General features: G+C 50.0%; 1 pseudogene; it reads right to left on the bottom strand.

Annotated features, from left to right (window-relative positions):
• Positions 1-29: 29 nt before the first annotated feature.
• LOC100607512 lies at positions 30-7,067 on the bottom strand (annotated as a pseudogene).
• Between the last annotated feature and the right edge of the window lie 12,771 nt (positions 7,068-19,838).

Raw genomic sequence — 19,838 nt, 5'->3', positions numbered from 1 at the left:
GTCACAGATATCAATCTGGCATTTTCTGTTCACCAGGAGAGTGACCACTTCCACATGGCCACTGGCACAGGCCAAATGTAGAGCAGTTCTACAAGAATAAGAGGACTTTTTAGGAAACTGTAGTGCAATATCTCAAAACATACAATCATTCATGTAATTGTAAACATTGAATAGCATGTTTTTCCTCTGCCTTCAAAAAAATACTTATTTTTTTTTAAAGGAAAGTACAATACTTATTAGCTCTTATTGCTCACTACTTTAATGAAAACAGCAGCCTATCTGAATAGAACGAGCTTGGTCTTTGGATTCATTTCAACTAGGGCTTGACTCCTACTTTAAACCCTGTCACTTACCAACTATTGCTTAGCCTTTCTGTGCCTCAACTTCCTCATTAATAAAGATGACAATAGTAGCTTTCCCAAAGGACACCATCGTGATGCTTAAATGAGGAACTATGTATTTAGAATAGTTCCTACAACAACTCAACAATTGTAATAATTGTAAGATGTGTGTTTTTTGAGACAAGATCTCACTCTTTTGCCCAGGCTGAAATGCAATGGTGTAATTCTACCTCACTGTCGCCTGGAACTCCTGGGCTCAAGTGATTCTCCATCCCCAGCCTCCTGAGTAGCTGGGACTACAGATGTGCACCAGCATGCCCAGCTATTTATTTAAAAATTTTTGTAGAGTAAGAATTTCACTCTGTTGTCCAGGCTGGTCTCAAACTCTGGCATCAAGCAATCCTCTCCCCTCAGCCTCCCAAAGTTCTGGGATTATAGGTGTGAGCCACTGCACCCAGCCAGATATTATAATTACTACTATTACTACTACTTAACAAAAACATTTTAATTAAGTAAAATGATACAATTTACCTACTTTGTAGGATGACTTAACGAGTAGTTCACATTTTAACACCTCTGATATTCGAATGCCATTTATGATTCATGATTTATTACAACTATAATTGGTAGCATTTAAAAATTATCTTATTGATATATAAAATTATGGGGCATCACACAATCCATGAGACCTTACATTAAGTAGAATATGGTATACTCAGCAGGTCTAAGGCAGTTCTAGGCAGATAAGTGGCACTTAAATACATTTTAGTTCTTAAAGGTACCATGGGGAAAGAGCACTAAAATAACAATAACACATATTTTAAAAAAATTAATTCTTTGATTTTCAAACAACTTGAAGCCAAAGGAAACTCATGATTCAAATGAATACATATGGCTCATTATATTCAATACCTATATTTACAGAATATATGCAAATAAGACTCTCCAATGATTAATATTAGTATTTAAGACCGATAAACTTTTGAAAGGGCAGTTAAAGATTATCTTCTACTATTTTCTTTTTTTTTTTTTTTTTTTTATTATACTTTAGGGTTTTAGGGTACATGTGCACAATGTGCAGGTTTGTTACATATGTATCCATGTGCCATGTTGATTTCCTGCACCCATTAACTCATCATTTAGCATTAGGTGTATCTCCTAATGCTGTCCCTCCCCCCTCCCCCCACCCCACAACAGTCCCCAGAGTGTGATGTTCCCCTTCCTGTGTCCATGAGTTCTCATTGTTCAATTCCCACCTATGAGAGAGAACATGCGGTGTTTGGTTTTTTGTCCTTGAGATAGTTTACTGAGAATGATGTTTTCCAGTTTCATCCATGTCCCTACAAAGGACACGAACTCATCATTTTTTATGGCTGCATAGTATTCCATGGTGTATATGTGCCACATTTTCTTAATCCAGTCTATCGTTGTTGGACATTTGGGTTGGTTCCAACTCTTTGCTATTGTGAATAGTGTCGCAATAAACATACGTGTGCATGTGTCTTTATAGCAGCATGATTTATAGTCCTTTGGGTATATACCCAGTAATGGGATGGCTGGGTCAAATGGTATTTCTAGTTCGAGATCCCTGAGGAATCGCCACACTGACTTCCACAATGGTTGAACTAGTTTACAGTCCCACCAACAGTGTAAAAGTGTTCCTATTTCTCCACATCCTCTCCAGCACCTGTTGTTTCCTGATTTTTTAATGATGGCCATTCTAACTGGTGTGAGATGGTATCTCACTGTGGTTTTGATTTGCATTTCTCTGATGGCCAGTGATGATGAGCATTTCTTCATGTGTTTTCTGGCTGCATAAATGTCTTCTTTTGAGAATGTCTGTTCATGTCCTCTGCCCACTTTTTGATGGGGTTGTTTGTTTTTTTCTTGTAAATTTGTTTGAGTTCATTGTAGATTCTGGATATTAGCCCTTTGTCAGATGAGTAGGTTGCAAAAATTTTCTCCCATTCTGTAGGTTGCCTGTTCATTCTGATGATAGTTTCTTTTGCTGTGCAGAAGCTCTTTAGTTTAATGAGATCCCATTTGTCGATTTTGGCCTTTTGTTGCCATTGCTTTTGGTGTTTTAGACATGAAGTCCTTGCCCACGCCTATGTCCTGAATGGTATTGCCTAGGTTTTCTTGTAGGATTTTAATGGTTTTAGGTCTAACATATAAGTCTTTAATCCATCTTGAATTAATTTTTGTATAAGGTGTAAGGAAGGGATCCAGTTTCAGCTTTCTACATTGGCTAGCCAGTTTTCCCAGCACCATTTATTAAATAGGGAATCCTTTCCCCATTTCTTGTTTTTGTCGGGTTTGTCAAAGATCAGATAGTTGTAGCTATGCAGCATCATTTCTGAGGGCTCTGTTCTGTTCCATTGATCTATGTCTCTGTTGTGGTACCAGTACCATGCTGTTTTGGTTACTGTAGCCTTGTAGTATAGTTTAAAGTCAGGTAGCGTGATGCCTCCAGCTTTGTTCTTTTGGCTTAGGATTGACTTGGCGATGCGGGCTCTTTTTTGGTTCCATATGAACTTTAAAGTAGTTTTTTCCAATTCTGTGAAGAAAGTCATTGGTAGCTTGATGGGGATGGCATTGAATCTATAAATTACCTTGGGCAGTATGGCCATTTTCACGATATTGATTCTTCCAACCCATGAGCATGGAATGTTCTTCCATTTGTTTGTATCCTCTTTTATTTCATTGAGCAGTGGTTTGTAGTTCTCCTTGAAGAGGTCCTTCACATCCCTTGTAAGTTGGATTCCTAGGTATTTTATTCTCTTTGAAGCAATTGTGAATGGGAGATCACTCATGATTTGGCTCTCTGTTTGTCTGTGATTGGTGTACAAGAATGCTTGTGATTTTTGTACATTAATTTTGTATCCTGAGACTTCGCTGAAGTTGCTAATCAGCTTAAGGAGATTTTGGGCTGAGACAATGGGGTTTTCTAGATATACAATCATGTCATCTGCAAACAGGGACAATTTGACTTCCTCTTTTCCTAATTGAATACCTTTTATTTCCTTCTCCTGCCTGATTGCTCTGGCCAGAACTTCCAGCACTATGTTGAATAGGAGTGGTGAGAGAGGGCATCCCTGTCTTGTGCCAGTTTTCAGAGGGAATGCTTCCAGTTTTTGCCCATTCAGTATGATATTGGCTGTGGGTTTGTCGTAGATAGCTCTTATTATTTTGAGATACGTCCCATCAATATCTTCTACTATTTTCTAACGTCAGAAATGCTTTTGTTTGAAAGGTGGGAGATAAAGTTTCAATGAGATTAAGTCCCGATATTCTCATTTTAAATCTCTCAGCTTGTGCAGGCAGGGAGGTAAACATGAAGTTTTTAAGGATGGAAGAGTCCTGAGAGAATACATCTGCTACGTAACAGGTACTCAGGTTATGTTTGATGAATAAATGGAATAAAAGAATGGATAAATACAGTTGGGGAGTTCAGTATTTTTAAATAAACTCCTATAAAGCAATGTTTTTGCAATAGTAATTATTTGTATGTGTTATTTTTATTTTTAAAAAATACAATTAAAATGAAATGATTAATCTATCATTGTTTGCATAAGTGGAATAAATTTACATATAAGAAAAACATATGTACGTAATAAAATATATACATAATAAAATCAGGAAACACAGATAAAAACTTTCCATTTTCACTTCTGAATAGGCTAAAAGTTCAAAGAAGATAATAACACACATGATAATAATGATGATAAAAAATAGCGAGAAATTATTTTTTTCTGTGCAAGATTTATATTCTTCTTTTCTGAAAGATTATTCCATTAATAATAAACCTATACTAGAAGTTTTGTACATGCTAACTGCAGCAATCACAGATAAGAAAAACAAAAAAAAAAACTCTGCTTAAAATACAAATGCTTAGAAATTACAAATTTTATCATATTTTTACATATTCTTTGCTAAAACAAGATCACAGTATGTTTGTGTGTATGTATAATCAAACTAATTTTTTTTCCTCGCTGGCTATAACAAAATATATCTTCGCACATCAACGCACTTCTGTATCTATTGTCACCTTCAATGGTCACACATTATTCCATTTCATGGATGCAACTGAAATTTATTTATAGGATCCATTCCGTGGGTTCTTTCTAAAATAAGTGCTGCGAAAAATAAAGTGCATGTTTCTCTATTTCCTAGGGGTATTTTAGTATAATGGAACTCATGGGTAAAGGGCATACATTTTTAAACATAGTACTTTATCTATTTGAAAAGTAATCAGCAACTTAAACTTTAAGCAGCAGTACAAAACATCCTCACAAATATTGTGGATAGAAAACAGTTTCATTCTTCTTTTAAATTCTTATACCAGAAATGCGAAGGATTTTTTCTTATGTGCATAAGTAACTTGTAGATCTGGAAAAAAGTACTTTGCCTGCTTTTAGAGTTTTTGATTATTTGATTTGAAAGAATTCCCTGTAAAATGAAGATGTACTTTTCATCTAATGTGTATATATACATGTAACTTTTCATCTAATGTGTATAAATAACTGATACATATAACACATCATATCTGTAACATATGTTATATTTATCAGTAAAATATATATCATATGATATATAATAAAGAATATAGGCCGGGCACGGTGGCTCAGGCCTGTAATCACAGCACTTTGGGAGGCCAAGGCAGGCAGACAACTTTAGGTCAGGGGTTCCAGACCAGCCTGGCCAACATGGTGAAACTCCCTCTCTACTAAAAATACAAAAATTAGCCAGGCGTGCTGGCACGTGCCTGTAATCCCAGTTACTTGGGAGGCTGAGGTAGGAGAATTGCCTGAACCCAGGAGGCAGAGGTTGCAGTGAGCCAAGATTGTGCCATTGCACTCCTGCCTGGGCAAAGAAGCGAGACTCTGACTCAATATATGATGAATTCCCTGTAAAATGAAAACATACTTTTCATCTGAATATATATATTATATAGTAAATATTTTTCAAGTATGTTCTTTTATTTTGTTAATTTTTTTCTGAAATACAGGCAGTTTTAATTTTTAGTTTACTAAATAAATCTTCATAATGTCTGCTTGTGACATCATTCTTAGGCCTTTGTAAACATAAAATGTACCTGGAAAATAAGTGTTTGTATTTTCTTCTGGTACTTTTCTCATTTGCATATATAAAAATTTCAATCTGTATTCCAATCTGTATGTTTGTGACATGAAATTTCATTAGTTTTCTTCAAACAGCAGACATTTTTTCATTAATAATTCATCCTCCTCATCAGTTCTTATGTATATCTTACATAACTTCAGTGCTTCTGGGTTTCCTATTCTGTTCCATGCCTTTATCTGTCTTTTCAGCTGTTGGTAAACAACTGTAGAAATAGTACATTTTGATATCTAGAGAAGCAGGTGTTTTTTCACTCCATTATGAAATTTTTTAAAACGTCATCACAGTAGTAAAAGACAGCAGGTATCATGCAAAAATGTTAAAAGCTTGATATTTTCATTCGGTTTATGTAAAATTGACAAACAGAAAGAGCTCACATTTTGAGAAAAATGTCTCTTCCCATTCAAGAACACAGAACCCACCTCCCACTTCCAAGTTTCTCTCTAAGAACCTTCAGTGAAGAACCTAGCTACAGAGGTGGATACGCATGTAAAACGGACAGTTTAATGAGAACTTTTTGCCTACTGAAAATAACTCACGGTATTTTTGATAGGGGAATGAGTTATCTAATTAGGCACCTCCTATAATGTATATAATACTATATTTTAAACGTGCACATTAAAAATAACAACATCGTATATGCTTAACTTTATGAGTTAAATCACTCAAATTCTCCACCAACTGCTCCAGCCAGGAAATTATGAGGGATGGAAAGCAGCTGAGGCCTGATGTGGCTCCGCGGCTCCGAGGGTGCCCGGCGCCCTCCAAGGCCCCGTCCCATGGGTTGCGGGGAAGCCGGGCCTGGGGAACCCCCCCCTCACCCTGGGCTGACCCCAGCGACCTGTGCTGCTTGTCCCGGGCGTCCAGGTCTCCGCTCCTGCGCTCCAGGCCGCGCTCCACCTCCAGCCCTTGACAGCCGCCCTGTGGATCTTCCGCAGTTCCGCGTCCCGGATTCGGTACCCGGAACCGCGTAGACGTGGTCTATGGAGCCCGGGGCCGTCTGGCCCCCGCGGCTCCCGAAGCCGAAGAACTTCTTCGTGGTGGTGACTTCTCAGACCCCCAAGCACCGGCTCCTGAGCGGGGGCTGCTCTCTGTCACCTTTTCACTGCCCCCCACCGCCGACCCAGCCCCAAATCCCGGATCCAACCCCAAATCCCCGATCCAATCCCCAAATCCCCTATCCAGCCCCCTTATCCCCGATCCAACCCAAAATCCGCAATCCAACCCCAAATCCCCAGTCCAATCCCCAATCCGCGATCCCAAATCTGCGATCTAACCTGGAATCCGCTATCCAGCCCGGTCCACCACAGCCTTCAGCAGCGACAATCGGTCTCTGACCTCTCTGACAGAGTGAGCCTTGAAAGCCCTTGGGCGCGCGCCTGCACCGCGGTGGCCGTCCAGCTCCCGGAAGCCTCAGAGGACAGGACAGACGTGCCCAGGTGGGGACTGAGGCTCCACAACACGGCTCAGCTGTGGCTGCAAACCGTGTGTCCAGCCCAGAGCCAGGCCATCGAACTCCCACTCCCCTCTCGCCGACCAGTACTGTCTCCTCCATTGCTTCACCAGGGTCTTGGGGCCTTGGGACATCTTTGGGATCTCTGGTCTCCCCAATTCCTCCCCCTGCAGCTCCAGGCCCCCAGCCTCAGCTCACATACCCCTAAGGACAGGGCGTTCACTCTGCTAGAAGCACCTCTGGCTGCTGGGTGCATCTGCTGGGTCGATCAGGCAGGCCCCACCCAGACAGCATCCACTTCAGCATCCCCTCTCTGTCCGCAATGTCAATGCATACCCCAGCTGAGCCCAGCCCAGCTCTCAGTGCCCAGGACCCCTGAGGCTCAGATGGGCAGCTCAGCAGGGGCACATGGAGCTCCCTCCTGCAGCCCCCCAGGATGGGACCCACCTGGGGAGCATGTGGGTGGGGGTCCCATCTCCAAGATCCAGAGGGGTGCAGGTGGGATGTGCCCCTGCTGCAGCATGGCCCTCTCCCAACCCCAGCCTGTCCTAACCCTCAGTGACCCCGCACCCTAGAGTCAGCACTGTGCTCTGCCCTCAGTGGAGTCCAGTGGAGCCTGGACACAGTTGACCCCCTCCGTGTTGAGGTCACCCTCGGCTGTCCCATGTCAGGGTCCCCTCATCTGCTCCCTTGTGCAGTGGTTCCTAGAGATCACTCTCAGAGGCATCAGGTGCATGGCCTAAGGTCCGCGCCAGTGCCCCTGGTGCAAGTGCCTGCTGTCCAGTCCACACTGGCCGCTCTGGCTGGCTGCAGTAACAGAAGCCTCACTCCCTCTGGCCCCCACTCCCCTCTCCCACACAGGCTGGCCACTGGGCTGGGGCACGTGGGCTGCCTGCCCTGTGCTAAAAAGGGAACCCCAGACATTCTGGGTTTAATAATACAATCCTGCCCCACAAGGCCCTCCCCATTTTCTGGGCACACCCCAAACATCTTCCATGGGAGAAATTGGTCACATGAGCCCAGGCATCCAGGAGCCCCAGGTCTGATGCCTAGGGAGGGAAGGGCTTGCCAAGGCTCTTCCCCCAGTTCCCAGGACCCCTGCCAGCACCCCACTGGCACAACTCCCCTCAGCACAGTGGGGGAGATGCTGTTGGGTGTCCATTGGGAGCCAGCCCCACGGGCCACAACGTACAGTAGCACTTTCCTGTAACCATGGCTATGCCATGGCCGTGAGTGACCAGGGCTGTTTTTGTCCAGGAGACACACTGTCCTGCCCCGTGCACTCACCCTCCTCTCTCCCTGCCTGCCCTACTCAGGCCTGGACTGGGGATCGTGAGCCACAGTGGCTCAGCCACCAGCCCTGCCAGCCGCCTGCCCCAAAGCATGCTCCCCAGGCCACCTAGACACGAGGAGCCCAAGAGAGCTCTTCCCCGGGCCATTGAACCACCCCTCAGCCTCCCTCCACCCTGCCCTGCACTTGGAGAGGCTCTGTGACCTACCCCCCACACAAGAACTCACAGGAACGCCCTTCTCTTTTTGGGAGAAAGTTCTGCTGGCATCAGGGACCACTGAGGGAAGCATGCACATGGAGAGCGCGACTCAGGTCCCCCATGACTGTGCCCCAGCAGCCCCACTGCCAGACACTTCTGAGCTGCCATGGGTGCCCGTTTCACAGGTAGGGAAACTGAGGCTCAGATCTGGGGAGCAGCAGTATGTGTGGGCCCACCCATCTTTCTCCACAAGCCCCAGGAGCCCAGCGGCAACAGTGGGGAGACCATGCCCTGCCTGCCCCCACCCTGCCACTGGCCTGCAGGCTCCCCCTGGGATGTGGCTGCCCACCTGCAAAGCTATGTCCTCGCCACCCAGGTCTGAGTCGTGCAGAGCTGGCTCCAGTGGCTGTAGGTGCCGCAGTTGCAGAGCCTCAGGTCTTCACACTCCCCATCTGTGCTGCCACAGCCAATGGCACTGAAGACAACTGTCCTCAGATGGGGCTGCTGGCCTAGGGGGTGCCACTGCCAAGGGTGAGCTGTCACCTTCCAGGGTGCTCAGGTTGGGGGAGCCTGGTGTGGCCCCAACCACAGCCCTCTCCAGCCCCTGCTGCCTGCAGCCCATCACAGGAAGCTTCCATAGGCAAGGCCCTTGGTCTGCCCCTCACCTTCCTGGTCTTCAATGTGGGGGCTGAGAGCCATCCTGAGATGGGAGCTGGAAGGAGCGCAGGACCCTAGGCCTCACTTGCATCAACCAACTGTGGTGAGCCAGCCCCTCTCCTCCCACAGCCTGCCTTGGGGCAAGGCCGCCACTACTCCCCTACCATGTCCAGTGGTGCGCCCCACAATAGGGGGCCCAGCTTGTCAGGGGAAGGACCTCTGAGGAATGGCCATGTCCTTGTCTCCAGAGGGCCAGGTGCTCGGCCTTTCTCCTGGGCCCAGGGTCAGAGCAGGGAAGAGTCCAGGGCACTGTATGGGCTTGACCTGAGGCTCACAGAGGATGCAGCCCCCACCCACTGGTGCCTGGGAGGCCAAGGAGCTGCTCCTGCAGGGGCGGTCAAACCCAGTCCTTCCACTGAAAAGCTGGGCTGCTGCAAGTCCTCCAAAGGCTCACGGGAGACTGGGAGAGATTCCACGGAGACTGGGCAGAAGCTGCACGCCACAGCTTCATCCAGCCCTGGCTTCTTCCACCAGAGGCTCAGTGAGGGCTCTGTGTCACCAAGAGTGTTGGCAGCTGATTGGGCTCCATGCAGCATGATGGCTTTGGTCTGAGCCCCAACACCAGCCTTGGCCTCCAGCCCCCTTGCCAGGCCTGCTCTGCCAGAGCTCCAGCCTCTCTACTCTTCCCTGGGGCGCCACATCCCAGGTGGGGTGGCAGGTTTGGTTTCCCCTGATGGAGAGCCGAGTGCTTCTCCATCAACAGTGGTATCAACAGGGACATCTGTCTCTGCTTCTAAGGCCACCTGCCCAACTGCTCTTCCTCTCCAAGGCTTGTTTTCCAAACAATTTGCTTAATATGATTCCTGGGTGAGTTGAACACAACTAATCTTGCTTACCCAGGTAATCCTGCTGCCTCCCAGCAGGTAGGGTTGGGAACAAGCCCAGGAAGAAGAAATGCCTTGGATGTGCGGATTCACTGCCCTGGCATCATCCTTTCTCTTGCAGAGCCAGAAACACCTTCAGAAATGGGGGCAATGGGAGCCCGGCCTCAGGACCTTCTCTGGACGAGGGGCATTGTTCTCTGAGTGCCCACGTGGGCAAAGAAAGTGCATGTGGATGCTGGTGGGCTGTGGAGCCCCCTCACTGCCCATGCCAGTGGGGTGCAAGGCCAACCTCATGGCACTGGAAAAGGCATGGATCTGGCAGGATCTCTGCTAAGGCTGTGCTCTTTGGACATGGGGCCAGCTGGGAACTTGTTCTCTGAAACGAGTGCTTGAACCTCATCCCTCACCTTCTGGGCTGAGGCCAGCCCCTCGCCCAGGGGAGCTGGGGAGCTGCCTCTGTTCCCTTCTGGCGCAGACCGGACTCCTTCAGCTGCTCCAAGTTGGCCCAGAGGCACGGGTCTGTCTTCCCTGGATGTCACAGCTTTTATAAGAAACAAGCTGGCCACTCACCATGGATGGAGCCAGGTTAAAGGGGACTTGCAGTCAGGCTATGCTGGGAGTGGGGCTCACAGCACTGGGGGTGCCAGGATGACAGGCGACTCAACCAGGCAAGTGGTCCCAGCCTTTCCCTTGACCCCCAGGCTGCAGGTCCCTCCAGGACAACCCTGGAGCATGTCCTCCCAGTGAACCTCATTAGAGGCATGTGCACTCCGAAAACACTTGGCAGAAGGACTTGCTGTGAGGGTTTTAGAGCCACTTCTGTGGATGCTGTGACCTTGAATCACTTTGGATCCTCCCAGCCTCCCTCCTACTGCTGATCCCCTAAATGAGGCTCCGCTCTGCTCTGGATACCATCCTTACCCCAGCTGGCAGCCTGGGCCTGGCCTGGGATGGGCTGCAGAACGGCTCCCCTGTGTCCTAAGCCCTAGAGCAGCAAGAAGGGCTGCTTTCTGGCCACCTCCTCCCTGTCCTCATCTAGGCCTGGGTCTGGGTGTGCTGCAGGCCAGGATTCAGGGCTTTACCCAGGCTGTGGGCAAGAGGGGTGATAAGAGCTGAGCACACCTATCTGAGCAACGGCATGAATTTCAGGGCACCTGGCTATGGGCCCTCAGGCACCTTGGAAAGAGTGGGAAGGGCCCTGGGGCACCCCAGTAGGCACCCCACAACCAATATGCAGCCACAGCGGTCAGTCCAATGGCCCCTGGAGAAACTGAGGGCCCAGGAGAAAGATTCAAGGTGGTTTATTGGGAAGCCAAGTCCTGTTTCCTGGGACCCTGTGGTGGGTACAAACTAAGATAGGGGCCCTAGCTTTATACTAGGACTAGATTTATGCTTCTCTGAAACACTCAGTCCCAGGACCAGCCCCCGGGAGGACTAAGCCCCTTCCAGTAACACTGAGCCCCTTCCAGGCTAGGCCCAGGTCCCAGGGCTCTGGGCTGCAGGGACAAGGCAGGCTGATGAAAGAGTCCCTGCCCTGGCAGGGGCGGGTGGCCAGGATACAGCCCACCTCGGTCCTTCCCTCCCCTCTTTCTCATGCCTCAGTTGCAGCCAAGGCCTTCTGCTTGGCCACCCCAGGCTGGATGCTGTGGACTCCTGGTCCCCTCCCCTCCTGCCCAGCCCGCAGCCAAGGCCAGACCCTCAGGTGAAGCAGAAGACTGGTCCCAGGGTCCCTCCCCAGAATTCCACCCCATGAGCCTTTCCACCCTCTCCAGAGGTACCCGGGCTTGACACTGTGCCCACTTGACCTATAGCAGTGGCTTCCCAGGGCAGACCCTCTGCGACACGGCCCTCAAACTCCTCTCCCATCTCTACTGCTGCCCCTCCCACAGCCTCCTTTCCCGCATTCTCGTGGTTTATGTCTCAGTCCATTGGCTGTGTTTCTCCAGCTCCTCCCACCTCACCTCTAGCCCCCTTCCTGCCTGACTTGGAGGCACCTATCATGTTCTGCAGCTCCCTGAGGAGGCTCTGGGGTCCCACGGTCCTGGAATCACTGAGTGCCAGGGGAGTGCAGGGTCCAGTGTGGGAATCACAGCCCAGTGCACATCAGGAGCACAGCCCCGCAGATGTGGGGATGGACCTGCTCACACCCCCAGCATCAGGCGAGGACACCCCCACATACTCACCCAAATACTCACATACCCCAAATACTCAAATCATCTGGGCCCTCCTGGGGACCTGATGGCCAGAGAGGTGGCCTGTCTGCCTTGAGCAACCCCTCCCAGTCACCCTGAGTTCTGGGCAGGAGTCCCTGGCCTCAGCCCCACTCACCCCAGGAGGATAAAATGAGGTGACACCCTCCTGGGACACTGCAGTGGTCAAGCCCCGTACCACGAGAATTAGTGGCTGCTGGGAGTCATGGCAGCTGGATGGTGCCTGGACGAACTCCCCAGAGATGGTCCTCGGATCTCCTTCCAGGGACCCCCACCCGATTTACGACCTGTGCTAAAGCTCATGATACCCCCTTTTCCAGAGGCTGAGGCCAGTAGCTCCTGGACACAAAGTCCATGCCCCTCCACCTCCAGGCAGAGGCTTAGTCACTGCACACAGGCTCCCCTACGATTATTCAGAAGCGTCAGAGGCTGACTTCAGCTCACCTGGAAGACCACAGGGGCCTCTTGTCTTGGCCCCTGGAAGGGACTGGGCCCTGGGGGTGGTGGTCAGGAAGGCATGTGGTGCTCTGCCCTTTACCTGAGAGGGCCTTCCATCCGCTCCTCCGAACGGCCCTGCTGCCTCCTGCCACCTTCTGTCCACCTAGCCTTTGCCATGGTGGTGCCCCCTGCCTAGTGCACCCCACCTCCCTTTCTCCAGTTAACTCCCCCATCAGCTCAAGTGACCCTTCCTCCAGGAAGACCCTGGCTGCCCCACCCTGGTTGTCCTTCCCGACTGCTGCCCCCATCACCCTTCAGATGCTCACAGGAGGCAATGGGGTTTGTCGTGTCCCCACTTTATCCAGAGGTCTGGCACACAACAGGGTCCCCATAAACACTTGCACCTCCCTGGCCCTAGCTGGTGAAGCAGGAAGCACAGCCCAAAGGGAGAGGAGGTCAGGGATCAGCCTCCAAGCAGGGCAGCACAGTTGATCACCAGCCGTTGTGATCCTCCACCAGCCTCCCGGCAGGAAAGGAAAGTCACACGTCACACCCAGTGCAGGCGCTGTGTGTGCACCTCGGGGACAAGGCTGTGTGGATGTCCTGGTGTCTGAGCTCTGCAGGGGGATCCTGCAGCACGTCTCCAAGAACAAAGGATGCCCTGCAGATTCCAGCCTGGGGACCACTCAGCAGGGGCTTCCCACCAAGGTGTCCAGAGTGAGGTCCAGGGCTGGACGGCCTGCTGTGACCGGCAAAGAGCAGCGCATGGACTCCCAGCCCAGGGTCCAGAGAGAAACAGGGAGGAAAACCCCTTGAGGGGTTTTGAGGGTGGTGCCTGAGCTGGGGACCTGGGGGTGGCTGGGCTGAGCCTCCTGGCCATAGGCTCAGGCTTCAGTGCACACTCTATTAAAACGTGGGACACATTAAAATGCAGTTTTCCCAGACACCCTAGCCTTCAAAGTGGGAGACGAGAGTGGCGCTGAGGCTTCCACCCCACGTGGGCTCACTGAATGTCACTCTGTGCTGAGCACTGGTCCAGATGCCAGGGACAGAGTAGGGACCGGAGGCCCACCCCTGCCCCATCTCCAGCATGGATCAGAAGCCACAAGCCTCGCCTCCACCCTTGGGGAAGGTGAAGATGAGGAATTTCCGTTATGTCTTCTCCTCAGCATTCCCTGCAGGGTTAGAGCCCTGTGGGGAATCCCAGGCCTCCTGAGGAGCTGGACGCTGGGCCAGGGAGGGAGGAGAGGTGGGAAGGGCCCCGAGCCCCACGAGCAGGAGGGAGCAAAGTGTCTCCCGGCCTGTGCGCTTAACTGCAGTTTCTTGCACTCCAAAAAGGTGTTTTTAGCAAGAGCTAGCACTGAAAACCCAATAAGCAAAGAGGCCAGGGACTCATCCCCGAAGCAGGCTGCACACACCCGGTTGAAATTGCCAACTCTCCTGGACACATCTGCACAGGCCCCATCGAGGCTGAGCTGGCATCTGCAGACCTTAACCACGAAGTGGCTTCACCTGTGGCGTCCCCCACAACCACTGCCTTCCTCCCTGCACGGTGACTGGAGCTGGGAGGTCATGGCCACAGGTTTGGCTTGGAAGGAAGACACTGGGCTAGGAGTGACCATCTCTCCAATGCAATGTGACAGCCTTACCCCGAACCCAATGAGACAGTTCCTTCCCCCAGTGGCCTCAGCTGAAGCTGATCTGTGTCCACCTGGATCCCTTGGGCGAGAAGCACGAGCTGTGTCCCTCCCGGACAACACAGGGTGGTTCATTCTCTGCCTGGAGGACACCCCAGGAGCCTGCCTGCAGGCACGTTAGCCAAGCGTCATTTATTTTATTCATTTTTAGAGACAGGGTCTCACTCTGTCATCCAGGCTGGAGTACAATGACACGATCATGGTTTACTGCTGGCATGACCTCCTGGGCTAAGCAAACTCCCTGCTTCAGCCTCGTGAGTAGCTGATACTACAGACATGCCCCACTGTGTCCGGAATTGGTGGGTTCTTGGTCTCGCTGACTTCAAGAACGAAGCTGTGGACGCTCGCGGTGAGTATTACAGCTCTTAATGGCATCGTGTCTGCAGTTTGTTCCTTCAGATGTTCAGATGTGTCCTGAGTTGTTCGTCCCTCCCGGTGGGTTCGTGGTCTCCCTGGCCTCAGGAATGAAGCTACAGACCTTCACGTTAGTGTTACAGCTCATAAATGTGGTGGGGACCCAAAGAGTGAGCACCAGCAAGATTTATTGCAAAGAACGAAAATACAAAGCTTCCTCAGGATGGAAGGGGACCCCAGGGGGTTGCAGTTGCTGGCTCCCGTGACCTGCTTTTATTCCCTTATCTGGCCCCACTCACATCCTACTGATTGGTCCATTTTACAGAGAGCTGAGTGGTCCATTTTACAGAGATCTGATTGGTCCATTTTACAGAGAGCTGATTGGCCTGTTTTGACGAAGTGCTGATTTGTGTGTTTACAAACCATTAGCTAGACACAGAGTGCTGATTGGTGTGTTTACAATTCTTTAGCTAGACACAAGAGTTCTCCAAGTTCCTACCCATTAGCTAGACACAGAGCCCGGCCCTGATTGGTGCCTTTACAAACCTTTAGCTAGACACAGAGTGCTGATTGGTGCTTTTACAATCCTTTAGACACAGAGCACTGATTGGTGCATTTACAATCCTTTAGCTAGACAGAAAAGTTCTCCAAGTCCCCACTCGTCCCAGAAGCCCAGCCAGCTTCACCTCTCACTGGCATTTGCAGCTGGACTTTGCGGCACCTAGCCCGGGCACTCCAGCAGCCCAGAGGGAGCTCATCCCCTGATCAAGCCTGGCAGGCGCTGGCCAGCTGCACTGAGTGCGAGGCCCACCCAGCCTGCACCCACTGGGAACCCGCATCTGCTTGCGAGGCGCTTGCGCACCCCAACTCCCACCCGGTGTCTCTCCCTTCACACCTCTCCGCCAGCAGAGGAAGCTGGCTCTGGCCTCGGCCAGCCCCAGAGAGGGGCCCCCACAGCACAGCAGTGGGCTGAAGGGCTCCTTGAGCACTGTCAGAGCAGACGGCGGGCCTAGGAGGCCCTGAGAGTGAGAGACGGCTGCTAGCACGTTGTGACCTCTCACCACCACACCCAACTCAGACCCAGCCAGCCCTCTCCACCCAAGTGCCCATTACCAACACCTCCAGCTGCAGAGCCCTGTCTGCCCCCCCACCCATTGTCCTCTACTCCATTCCTGGGGGGCCCAGGTGGTCTCTGCAACACAGACTGAGAAAGCTCGGCCCCAGAACCATGGCAGGTGTGGGGGCCCTGCTGTGCTCAGGATTCCCCAGTAAACACTGTTCTCCTGCTGCACTGGACCACGAGCAGGAAGAAGTCGCCCTCTAGAGTAGGGAGTCCAGGAAGAGGAGAATGGCCCCTTCTTTGGAGGCCACTGCTGTTTGCTGCCACCTCTGCTGCCCACCACCACCAGCAGTGCAGCCCCTGATAGCTCCCCGACCTCCCCCTTACTGCACCCCACCCCCCCTACTGCAACCCAGACAGCACCCCCAAACTGCCCCCCCGCCCACTGCCAGTATTGTAGCCCCAGATAGCTCACCCAACCCATCTCCCTACCACTGGTAAGGCACAATAGCGGACACAACCTGCCTCCCCATGCCCCCCCCCCACTCCAAGGGCAGTGTAGCCCCTTATAGGCAGCCAACCCGCCCCACTGCCTGCAATGCAACCCTGGATAGAGTCCCAAACCAGCACCCCCCGTGCTGCAGGCAGTGCACACACGGGCAGTGCAGCCCTAACAGCACCCAACCCCACACTCCGTGGCTGCCCAGATAACGCACCTACCTGGCTGCCTACCACTCTGGCTGAGCTGAAGTCTCTGTCACCACCAACCACAGCCTCCGTCACCATGAACCACAGCAAGGCGAGCCGCAGTGGTGCAGGCTCCAGCCTCCAGCATGCTCCCTCTTTGGTTCTCTAAGCCGAGCACAGAGCACTTGGTCCAGCAGACTCAGAAGAGTCTGGAATGCCGTGAGGCCTCCTCAGCATACCTTGTATACTGAGGTTATAGGAACGAGGTTCCTGGACTCTATGTTTGGATTGGATGGGAGAAAAATCTCTAGGCCTACTCTGATTGGACTTTATTTTCATGCTCTGATTGGTTGTTCTAAGACTTGCTCTCATCCAGTCAGAACATGATAATAAAGCTCAATCAGAGTAGGCCTAGAAGTTTTCTCTGATCCAATCAGAACTTGTAGTCCAGAAACCTCATTTGCATAACCTCAGTATGTATATAACGCTGAAGGCAGGCCATTCCCGGCTCTGCCTTGTCTTCCTGAGCAGCTGCTCCGCTCCTGGCATAGAGGATCAGGAGAGGGGATGCCACGTGCCACAGCTGGATGCTGGAGCCGCCCCACTGCTGCTCGCGTTGCTGTGGTTGGTGGTGGCAATGAAGACTGCAGTGTGGCTGGATTGGTAGGATCAGGGAAATAGTTTTGGGGTAGATGGAGGCGTAAGGGGGTGCTGAGTGCCAAAGGGAAAAGAAGATGACAGGGCAAGCAAGAGAAGGTGTTGCAAAAAGACAGTGGGGAAAAGATGGTGGGAAAAAAGTGGGTAGATGGAGGCAGAAAAACAGGGTGGCGAACAGGAGGGAGAGGTTTTGTGAAAAGATGGTGGGGAAAAGATGGTGGGTAAAAAGTTTTCCGGCTGGGTGCAGTGTCTCAGGCCTGTAATTCCAGCACTTTGGGAGGCCAAGATGGGCAGATCACCTGAGGTCAGCAGTTTGAGACCAGCCTGACCAACATGGAGAAGCAACCTTGTCTCCACTAAAAATACAACATTAGCCAGGCATGGTGGTGCATGCCTGTAATCCCAGCTACTCAGGAGGTTGAGGCAGGAGAATTGCTTGAAGCCGGGTGGCGGATGTTGTGAGCCGAGATTACGCCATTGCACTCCAGCCTGGGTAACGAGCAAAACTGCATCTCAAAAAAAAAGTTTTTGGGTAGATGGAGGGGGAAAAGAGGGTGGCAAGTGAGAGGAGGAAAGGGAGGATGGTGAGGGGGTGGAAACGGGGTGGAGCAGGAGGGAGAGAAGGTTTGCAAAAAGATGGTAAGGAAAAACACAGTGGGAAGAAAAAGACAGGTGGGGAGAAAGATTGTGGGTAGATGCAGGGGGGAAGAGGGTGGCAAGTGGGAGGAGAAAATAACGGGCTGAGAAAAGATGGTGCTGAGAGGGAGGGGGAAGAGAGGATGGTGAGTGGGAGGGAGAGAAGGTTTTGCAAAAGGATGGTGTGGAGAAAAGACTGGAGAGAAAAGTTTTTGGGTGCATGGAGGGGGATAAGAAGGTGGCAAGCAGGAGAAGGAAAAAGTGGGTGGCGAGCTGGAGGGAGAGAAGGTTTTGTGAAAAGACAGTGGGCAGAAAAGAAAGACCATGGAGAAAGAAAAGACAGTGAGGAAAAAGTTTTTGGGTAGATGGAGGGGAAAAAGAGGGTGGCAAGCAGGCTATGGGAAAGAAGAGGGTGAGCAGGAAATGGGGAAGGGTGGAAAAATTTGTGAAAAGTGAAAAGAGGGTGGGGAAAAATTTGGGGGGTAGATAGATAGGGAAAGAGAGGGGTGAGCAGGAGTGAGGAGAAAGCTTTGCAAAAAAAACGGTGGGAAAATGTTTTTGGATAGATGGAGAAGGGAAAGAGGGTGGCAAGGAGTACCGGGGAAAAGACAATGGGGAAAAGAGTGTTTGGGTAGTTGGAGGGGAAAAGAGTGTGGTGAGCAGCAGGAGTGGAGAGAAGGCTTTGGGAAAAGATGGGGGAAAGTGTTTTTGGGTAGATGGAGGAGCAAAAGAGGGTGATGAGAGCAGGAGGGGGAAAAAGAGGATGGCCAGGGAGAGGGGGAAATGATGTGGGGAAAAAACGGTGGGGAAAAGTTTTTGGGTAGATGCATGGGGAAAAGCATAATAATACCATCACCATTATTTGTGCAAGCCATTGGAGTGAAACTTTATCTGCATCGCTGTATTTAACGCTCATAAAAACCCTGTGAATTTGGTCTGATTATAATTTAAAGACAGGGAGGCTAAGGCTTAGAAATAAAGTACTTTGCCCTGTATTCTCGACTGCTTCTCTCAGGTGGAACTAGGGAAAATCAGCATGCAGAGATGTGACCTGTGGTCTGACTCAGCCTTGTGTGGTCTGGAGTTTGTTGCTGTGGTGTCTGACCGTACATGCAAAAAGGTGCACCCTGCCTTGTATCACATCAGATTTAATGCCCCTTGCTGGCATTGTTGCTGATAAACATTTTTTATTGTTCTTTAAGTAAGGGCATTTAGTGAGGAGGAGGCTCTTGGCATTGTCACTCACTTGGCTGTTTTTCTAGATGCCTGGAAACTCTGTTTTTATGTTAAGAAAAGTTTTAACTTTTTAAGAATTTAAGGAATTTTTGAGTAAGGAGATTATCCCCATGTGCACTTTAAAAGAGTGACCGGAGTGCTCTAACAGCTAGAGGACTTAAATGAGGATTTCCAGCTGGTTGTGGCAAGGTATTGGTGGTGTTGGCATAAAAATGCAATGTGTGCTTGCTGTATTAATAATTCATCCATATGCCCACTTCTCATTTTTATAGAAGGCTAAAGAAGTGCACATGTCCAATCAAGAATATTAAGAAAGAGTGAATTGGAGAAAGTAAAAAATTGAACATACAAGTATGTAAGAAAAAAGCTGTTCTCTCTCATAGGCTAAATGTGTTCTTAGAATGGAAAATGGCTTGTAACTAATGCTAGAGAAACAGAACAAACAATGTAGAATCACTGATGAAAGTTAGTTTTACTAATTTGTTTTATTTTATTTTTTGAAGGTGGAATCTTGCTCTGTCACCAGCCTGGAGTGCAGTGACATGATCTTGGCTCACTGCAACCTCCATCTCCCAGGTTCAAGTGGTACTCCTACCTCAGCCTCCTGAGTAGCTAGGACTATGGTGCATGCCATCACGCCCAGCTAATTTTTGTATTTTTAGTAGAGACGGGGTTTCACCATGTTGGCCAAGATGGTGTAAACCTCTTGACCTCGTGATCTGCCCGCCTTCACCTCCCAAAGTGCTGCAATTACAGGCGTGAGCCACCATTCCCAGCTGAAAATTTATTTTTAAAAGCCCTCAAGTCATGCCAAAACTGTTGTCTCTCTTTACCTATTTGTACAGCAGAAGAGAAACTGTCTTTAAAATCTGTCTGCCTGGATAAACTCAAGGGAGTCT

Source organism: Nomascus leucogenys, chromosome 5 (genome assembly GCF_006542625.1).
Source record: "Nomascus leucogenys isolate Asia chromosome 5, Asia_NLE_v1, whole genome shotgun sequence".
In the NCBI taxonomy this organism is placed as follows: domain Eukaryota; kingdom Metazoa; phylum Chordata; class Mammalia; order Primates; family Hylobatidae; genus Nomascus; species Nomascus leucogenys.
The sequence above is the reverse complement of the archived record's forward strand: the minus strand, read 5'-3'. Positions and strand labels throughout refer to the sequence as shown.